This window comes from Vicia villosa, unplaced genomic scaffold (genome assembly GCF_029867415.1).
Source record: "Vicia villosa cultivar HV-30 ecotype Madison, WI unplaced genomic scaffold, Vvil1.0 ctg.002268F_1_1, whole genome shotgun sequence".
In the NCBI taxonomy this organism is placed as follows: Eukaryota; Viridiplantae; Streptophyta; class Magnoliopsida; order Fabales; family Fabaceae; genus Vicia; species Vicia villosa.
Genome location: NW_026705880.1, coordinates 144,688 through 153,872, shown reverse-complemented (window position 1 = coordinate 153,872; position 9,185 = coordinate 144,688). Strand labels below are relative to the sequence as shown.

The following is a 9,185-nucleotide window of genomic DNA, read 5'->3' as shown; positions in this document are numbered from 1 at the left end:
CACTTCTTGTCACTTGATCACTTCGATTTGATTAAGAAATAATTTTGAAAGTTTGATTCAAAGGATCAAAGGTATTCAAGAGGTGTGCACTTCTTGTCACTCGACCACTTTGATTTAATTAAGAAAGAATTTTGAAGTTTGATTCAAAGGATCAAAGGTATTCAAGAGGTGTGCACTTCTTGTCACTCGACCACTTTGATTTAATTAAGAAAATATTTTAAAGTTTGATTCAAAGGATCAAAGGTATTCAAGAGGTGTGCACTTCTTGTCACTTGATCACTTCGATTTGATTAAGAAATAATTTTGAAAGTTTGATTCAAAGGATCAAAGGTATTCAAGAGGTGTGCACTTCTTGTCACTCGACCACTTTGATTTAATTAAGAAAATATTTTAAAGTTTGATTCAAAGGATCAAAGGTATTCAAGAGGTGTGCACTTCTTGTCACTCGATCACTTCGATTTGATTAAGAAATAATTTTGAAAGTTTGATTCAAAGGATCAAAGGTATTCAAGAGGTGTGCACTTCTTGTCACTCGATCACTTTGATTTAAGGAAAAAAGTTTTTGAAAAGAAGAAACTCGACGTTGGATCGAGAAATTGTTATTTTGAATGGCAATTATTTTTTTTTTTTGGAGCTTTTTAACATACTAAACAATAAAATAAAATTCTAATTAAAAGATCATACATTTTTTGGATTCTTCTAGATGAGAAATTTAAACTAAAATATTTTTGGGGTTTTAATGTTCTTTAATCAAACAAACTTATTAAACTAATTCTAAAAAAAAAGAAAATTTAATCTTACAATACTTTTTGTATTCTAATAAGGATATAGAAAAGAGAATTAAAATCCTATACTAAAAAATAAAAGACTTGAACTTTATGAACATATTTAGATAAAGAACAAAGGAGGATAAATTAGAAAAAGAGCTAATTGGGCCAGGGGTGCGAAATCCAGAGGGAGGTGTGAAAACGGCCCAATAAAAGGATTTGGCCCTATAAAAAAATATAAAAAAACATGGATTTAAAGTATCCCGGGTTGGGTCTGACCCGGATCCATCCCAATTGAGAAACATTACCCGGTTCCCAATAGGAAACCCTAAATACTCTAATCTTCCCCTTTCATCGTTCAATCAGAAAAAAGAAAAAGAAATCTCCTATCTCGGTGCAACTCTCTTTTGATCTCGCTACAAACATGTTTTCATGGCTAAGTTTCTAATCAATCTCTCTTTGCTATAGCTTCCTCTCACTCTCGATCTCCTTCGATCACTTTCTTAATCGAACAACACAAAAACCCTAAACCTCTCTTTCGATTGCCTGAAACGATTCCCGACAAAGAACCGTCCTCACTAGCCGCAGAAATTGATGGATAATCAACCAGAGAAAATAAATACTCATCCTCTCTATCGTCGCTCAATGAAACGGTAACATCACTCTCAAACTCTCATAGTTTTCTCAATCTCCTAGGTTCAAACGTTAATGACAACAGTGTGCTTCGTTCTCAGTTTGCAGTTCAATGACAACAACAAAATTCTGTTTCTTTATTATTTCTTTCTACTGAGGTATCATTTTTATCAGGATTGATGAGTTCACAAGTATATTTTTAGTTTGATTTTAGATTTTCACTTTAAGTGAATGTATCTGTCTATTATTTATGCAGGGAAGATATTTCACACACCAAGACATTCTGTACCAGTAGTGCCAATCATCTCTGCGGCCTAGAATCACCTCAGCACCATGGGTTCAGCCTAAGAGGCCTTTCCACTCGGGCTTTTCATTGGTGAGTTGGTTGAGTTCAAACCTGGCCCCAGGTGGAATCAAAATACACAAGTAGAAGCAAGAAACAAATAATAGATTAAGCAGACACAAGGTATCATCAATATTTCAGAGTTATGCACAGGTTTGGAAAGGTACCTTCAGCCTTTGAATACGAGTAGCTTTCTTTGAATCTTTCTGTCAAAAGCCTTCTGGTTGAGTCTGAACTAGGACCAAGTGTTTGAACTTGTATGCAGGGAGGGGTTTAGCTCAAAAAATATCAGAGTTCAATGTGAAACTCTGAGTATTTCTTTGTGTGTTTATGAGCTTTTTGTGGTAGGTTAGGTTTTTGTTAAAGTGAAGATGGGGGCTGCCGAATCCTCCCCTTCTCAATGAAATAGTGGATGATTATATAGTGTGTAGGTTTGGCATTTGATTCTAGGGTTGGATAAAAAATATTGAGGTTTGGCCTTTGATTTGGAAATGTTGTAGTGAACCTTTGTGTAGCAGCTTGTGTTTTTTACCATTTTCTTGCAATTTCTGATGCTGGCAGCAACTTTGTTTTGTTTTGTAGACTGCATCTTTGGACTGTTTATTGCTTTTTGATGCAGGTTTTTTGTATGTCTATTTTGAGAAAATTTTGGACTATTGTGGGCTGCTTTTGCAGGTTGGGGCAGCAGCACATTCTTGGAGCTTTATGGACACAATTTGGAGGGAATGATAGAATTTGAAGACTAGGATTGAAGCATATGTTTAAGACTTCACTTAGGTTTTAATGAGCTTGTAAATGATGTTTCTTGTATCTTGTGAGCATCTGTAAGACTTGTATACCATTGTAACATTTTTTCATCTTTCACAACACTTGGCATTTTAATAATCCAAACCAACATAATTCTTGTAAATCTTTTTTATCTTGGTAACACCTTATGAACAATTGAAATGCCATCACAAGTTTTGTATAGACTAAGTAGCATGACTTTCAAACTTGATGCCTTTGTAGTATTAGGTATAGCATGCAAACCAAACAATTCGAAATGACCTTGAAATCACAATCAATTCCTCTTTGAAAACTTTGATTCTTTTCATGATAATCACGTTTGAAGATCAAATGAGCTTTTCTTCCATCTCTTGAATTGCTTGAACAAGATGTCTTGTTAAAGTTTGAATAATCAATATCTCAAATGCAACCTCAAACCAATGGAATCCCAATATCTTCCCATTCTTAATGCCTTGCACCTTAAGTCACACCGGATGAATAATGCACCACAGCTTGACCAAAAGTTAAAGAGAATTCAAAACCTAATTCCCTCCCATACTCTACTAGAAACAACATTGAAATCAAGCTCAATTGACATACTCAGCTTAAACCATGCAAAAACCCTGATTTTGTACAAATGTCGATTATTTGAAATCATGCCTTAGTGAATGAATGATATGCAAATAATCTAATGAAGCGAAATGTATGGGTCAAAAATTGGGGTATGACAGATGCCCCTATTTAAGTGTCTTCAATCTAGAGGCATGAAGATTGAAATCTTCGTCTCGATGTGATTGAAGGGACTTAAATACAAAAATACACAATTTTTGGCCCTAAGAACTGCATATATGCATATGATATGATATGTATGAATTCATATGAGGAAAATTAATGGTACAAGGTGTCACAAGAGACAAACTACCACTAAAGAAACAAAGTAAAGACAAATGAATTCCACATGGGAATATCGACAAAGCGACCCAACTAGGGAAGGGATTACAACAAAGGGATATCCAAGTCCAATAGGAAATGGAATCCAACTCCACTAGAGAAGCGATTACAAATCTACAGGGGAAAATACCTCACTGGTAGAGAAACAAAAGAATCACCGACGTTTACTGAAGGTGAATTACCAACTTTTACTGAAGGTAGAGAAACAAAAAGATACACCGACGTTTACTGAAGGTGAACTACCAACTTTTACTGAAGGTAGAGAAACAAAAGATACACTGACGTTTACTGAAGGTGGACTACCAACTTTTACTGAAGGTAGAGAAACAAAAGAATCACCAACGTTTACTGAAGGTGAACTACCAACTTTTACTGAAGGTAGAGAAACAAAAGAATCACCGACGTTTACTGAAGGTGAACTACCGACTTTTACTGAAGGTAGAAAAACAAAAGATACACCGACGTTTACTGAAGGTGAACTACCGACTTTTACTGAAGGTAGAGAAAAGAAAGATACACCAACGTTTACTGAAGGTGAACTACCGACTTTTACTGAAGGTAGAGAAAAGAAAGATACACCAACGTTTACTGAAGGTGAACTACCGACTTTTACTGAAGGTAGGGAAAAGAAAAGATACACCGACGTTTACTGAAGGTGAACTACCAACTTTTACTGAAGGTAGAGAAAAGAAAGATACACCAACGTTTACTGAAGGTGAACTACCGACTTTTACTGAAGGTAGGGAAAAGAAAAGATACACCGACGTTTACTGAAGGTGAACTGCCAACTTTTACTGAAGGTAGAGAAATGAAAGAATCACCGACGTTTACTGAAGGTGAACTACCAACTTTTACTGAAGGTAGAGAAATAAAAGAATCACCGACGTTTACTGAAGGTGAACTACCAACTTTTACTGAAGGTAGAGGAATGGAAGATACACCGACGTTTACTGAAGGTGAACAACCGACGTTTACTGAAGGTAGAGAAACAAAAGATACACCGACGTTTACTGAAGGTGAACTACCAACGTTTACTGAAGGTAAAGAAACAAAGATACACCGACGTTTACTGAAGGTGAACTACCGACTTTTACTGAAGGTAGAGAAATAAAAGATACACCGACGTTTACTGAAGGTGAACTACCGACTTTTACTGAAGGTAGAGAAATAAAAGATACACCGACGTTTACTGAAGGTGAACTACCAACGTTTACTGAAGGTAGAGAAACAAAAGATACACCGACGTTTACTGAAGGTGAACTACCAACGTTTACTGAAGGTAGAGAAACAAAAGAATCACCAACGTTTACTGAAGGTGAACTACCAACTTTTACTGATGGTAGAGAAACAAAAGATACACCGACGTTTACTGAAGGTGAACTACCGACTTTTACTGAAGGTAGAGAAACAAGAGATACACCGACGTTTACTGAAGGTGAACTACCAACTTTTACTGAAGGTAGAAAATGAAAGAATCACCGACGTTTACTGAAGGTGAACTACCAACTTTTACTGATGGTAGCGAAACAAAAGATACACCGACGTTTACTGAAGGTGAACTACCAACTTTTACTGAAGGTAGAGAAACAAAAGAATCACCAACGTTTACTGAAGGTGAACTACCAACTTTTACTGATGGTAGAGAAACAAAAGATACACCGACGTTTACTGAAGGTGAACTACCGACTTTTACTGAAGGTAGAGAAACAAGAGATACACCGACGTTTACTGAAGGTGAACTACCAACTTTTACTGAAGGTAGAAAATGAAAGAATCACCGACGTTTACTGAAGGTGAACTACCAACTTTTACTGATGGTAGCGAAATAAAGGATACACCAACGTTTATTGAAGGTGTAGGAATAATGTTATCAAAAGTGAAAATTAGATATACTCTTGATCCAAGTTTCATTAATTTGAGAGGTCCAAGTGATTAGAGGCAAAAATCAATCCAGGAACAAACTGGAGAGAAACGGTCAACCAAGACTCATCCTAGTGAGGAATAAGCTCATCTAAGGATTTATCCTATCCAAAATGGAAAGGAAAACTAAAGCAAACACTCCCACGAGGGATAAACTCAGTGGGGAATTTAGAAAGGATACACACTTTTCTGCTTAGGGCTGACACTCTACTAGGGAGAAGGAATACACTACTTGGTGGTAAACACAACCAAAATGGATTTAGGATCATTAGGAAATGCAAATGTACATGAATGGTGTAAATATGAATGTATGAATGCCATGCACATGCTGACAAAACGAACAAAACAGACAAATTGGAGATCTTCAAAACATCATAGTACAACGGGATACTCGACTAATCTCAATTGGATGGAGACTTCTACATAGAGTCTGTCGTTTATAACATCTTCCAGAAGAAATAATATTATGCTGGATATGAGAAAAATTTGATGGGAATAACATCCATTGGGGAAATAAACCCTATAGGGAAACCAACACTTGTCAGAGAAACTTACTAGCAGCGGAACCACGCTTACTGGGATAACCCAAAGCGAAACTGCAAACATCAATTGTTGGAGAAGCTTTAGAATTGCTTGGGGAATCAGGACCACCACTTAGGAAAAGACAAAATCAGCTTACCCTATTGGGGAAATTAAATATCAATTGGAAAACCCCCAAAACGCTTAAGGTTTCAAATAATCTCAATACTGCAACAAATAAACCGGCCGGAGTAGACCCACCATCAACCAAACAAATCATGATTCACTAATCACTGAAGAATCTTATGCACTATTATAAATGAGGATCTGAGATTTTATGCCCCTATGCCTGGCACTTGGGAGGAGATTGCCCCTAAATGAAGAGCCCTTTAAGTAACTGGCTTCACTATTTCAGTAATGTAACATGCCCCAGTGTGAGCCTTTGAGAGACTTTGTCTCGAGGTAACTGCCCCAGATCAACTGGATCTTGAAATAACTTTCCCCAAGTTGACTATGCTTGGGAAGAATGTGCCCCTGATTGAATCACTTGCAGATACCTAATTTCACACATCTGCGATTCCTTTAATGCTAAGTGCTGACTTGCAAATAAAACAGTTTATTCAAAAATGGTAATTTTAATGCAACGTATATGGAAATTTCAAAAACAAGTCGTTTATTGGATGACAAAGGTATAAAAAAAGGTGAATCCTTATGAGAACTTTTTTTGAAATTCAATTTGTGAAAGATAACGTAACAGCATGATGTCAACGCAAATGATTAGCAAATAAATTAGGAGTCAAGTTAACACAACCTTGCAGCAGTATGCTTTCAAAGGAAACCTTGCTTCAATTAGGTCTTTTAAGGGTTGTAATGTGGTCAGGTTCACGGTTTATGAAACAAAGGATATAGGCTCAAATTTTAATTTTAACCCACCCATTCTTCGTGATGTACTTCAGTCCTATGTTCAGTTACTTGACACATGTATTCAATTTCCAAGAGGATTTGAAACTGGTGGTTTGAGAACCAATTATCTTTAAGGCGACAGTCATCTATTCTTCTTTGGAAGTCACACAAGATTTTTTTTGACAACGATCTTTTATAATCTTTCAATCCAACGGGATGCCCTAATTTTTGCCTAAGTTTCCTTTATAGGTTTTGACTTAGCGGGCCTTTCTATTTTTTCTTTTTTTTTTAATTCTATTTTTTTTGAACAACTTGTGTGACGTTTGTCCACTTGATTAGAGAATTTATAGACTGCGTCTGCCACATTGATGGTTCCAGAGAGTATAACTGTCATAAGCTTTGGATTTTCACTACTTCTTCGACATTGTGTACGAAGAGAGGACACAGTTGAACCTCTTTTGGGATGGTCCCTTCAGAAATGAATGATTCTCTTGGAAATCAAATGAATTAGTCATTGTAACTAAATAACTACCCTGCCCTAGGTTAATATTTAAGGGTTTTGATTTTTTTGAAAATAAACACCAACTTCTAGGCTCAAAGGGGTTAACAAGGGATTATCTTCCTTATAACTCCAGTGTTTGGGGATTTGAAACAATGCCTGTACATCGTTAGCAAAGTTTTATTCGAAAGCATACTATTTCAATCCGTGTATTTTGTTTTCATCATTCTCCCTCCAATACTTGCTTAAACAAAAGTACGATAAAGAAAAGGAAATGGGAGAAATAAAGACATTTTTTGTTCTGTTTTTGTAAAGAAAGTAAAAAAACAGAGTGAAACGAATGGATTGATTCAAAACTTGCATTCATTTCATTAATACTACCATTAAGTTTAACAATGTTTTTAAAAGCAAATAAACACTTAGCAATCAAGGAAAAAACTACAAATGCAAATGATAAAAGTGGCTCAATGATCTTCTTTGATTGGCTTTGAGGAGACGATTCAGGAAGTCATCACACTGATCATGGCATAGGATTAGTGACCATATTAGGACTGATATCCTTGAAAGAGAGTATCTTTTTGTCAATCAGATCTTGAACTATTTCCTTCAGGACATTGCAATCTTCAATGGAGTGACCTGATATCCCACTATGAAAATCACACTTGACATTTGGATCGTATTCCTTGGGAAATGGAAACTTTGCAGGCTGGGTTGGTCTGGGAGCTACCAATGAGTTCTGAATCAACACAAGATACAACTCGGTATAAGACATAGGAATGGTATCAAAGCGACGAGGCATCTTTTGTTGTTTCCTCAATGTTTTATTCAGCTTCTTTCCTTGCCACTGATAACCTTGGCTTTGTCGAGGGATAGGCAAAGATTGTTGATCAGGAATTTTTGAAAAGGAGGGTTGAGAAGGATCCATAGGAGACAGGCCATGGGTTTCCACTTGAGCAACCACTGGATAATACTGCCTTTGGGCTATAGGAGCTTGCACTTCTGATGCAATGATCGGTGGAGAGATTTTTCCACCTTTCAGTAAGACTTCCAGAATTCCCATGATATGATTCATCTGCTCCCTCAACTGGCCAACTTCCGCTCTCAACAACTTTTGGTCTTGTTGAAGTTCTTCCATAGTCTTGAGGAATCAGCTTCTAGTCAATGTTTCGAGGAATCAACTTGACGATTGAGGGTGACTGAATGAAAGAGACAGTTGGAATGAGGTATAAGGACAACATGGATGTATGCATGATGCAAATGATATGCAATGGCATGCAATATTGGATGTAAAGCGTGATAACAAAACAACCTATAGGAAGGCTCCTTAAGTTAGGATAGTTCTAAGTTCTTTACCCAAAAAATCCCCTCACAAGGTTAGCTCTAAAGTTTTTGGATATAACGGTTCCTAGAGGCACCCAAGCATGATCAGAATTTCATCATGCGACAGGTGAACCGTCTTATAACGAACTTCATGAATATGCAACCTCTAGGCGAAGTTATTGTACCAATCATACAAGGAGTGCACCTTGGGGATCGATACATAACTTCTCTTGGATGGAACGGGTTCTAAAGGTCCTTGGAGTTAGCGACAAAATCAGATTTCGGTCATGCGATGGGCGAACCATCTTATGACAAATCTCATGACTAAGTCTCCTCCAAGTGGGGTTTTCGTATTAGCCATTCAAGGTGTGCACTTTGGGGGCTAACACTACACAACCACCTCCTAACTTATGTTTTTTCTCTTGTTTTTCAAAAGCTCGGGTTAAGAGCTTCACTCAAGCATCATTTCCATTCCCACAGATGAATATATATAGCAATATAAATACAAGCGATAAAGCAAGATTAAAGAAACATAAATAATACAAGAGTAAACATAAATAACACA

The 9,185-nt window shown here is 36.7% G+C and overlaps 1 long non-coding RNA gene across 1 annotated transcript; it reads left to right on the top strand.

Moving 5' to 3' along the window:
* The first annotated feature begins 1,145 nt into the window (after window positions 1-1,145).
* On the top strand, window positions 1,146-2,658 carry LOC131638337 (uncharacterized). The gene is made up of 4 exons (XR_009294647.1): window positions 1,146-1,420; window positions 1,502-1,558; window positions 1,657-1,906; window positions 2,419-2,658. It is a non-coding gene; the product is annotated as an uncharacterized LOC131638337 (long non-coding RNA).
* The last annotated feature ends 6,527 nt before the right edge of the window (window positions 2,659-9,185 follow it).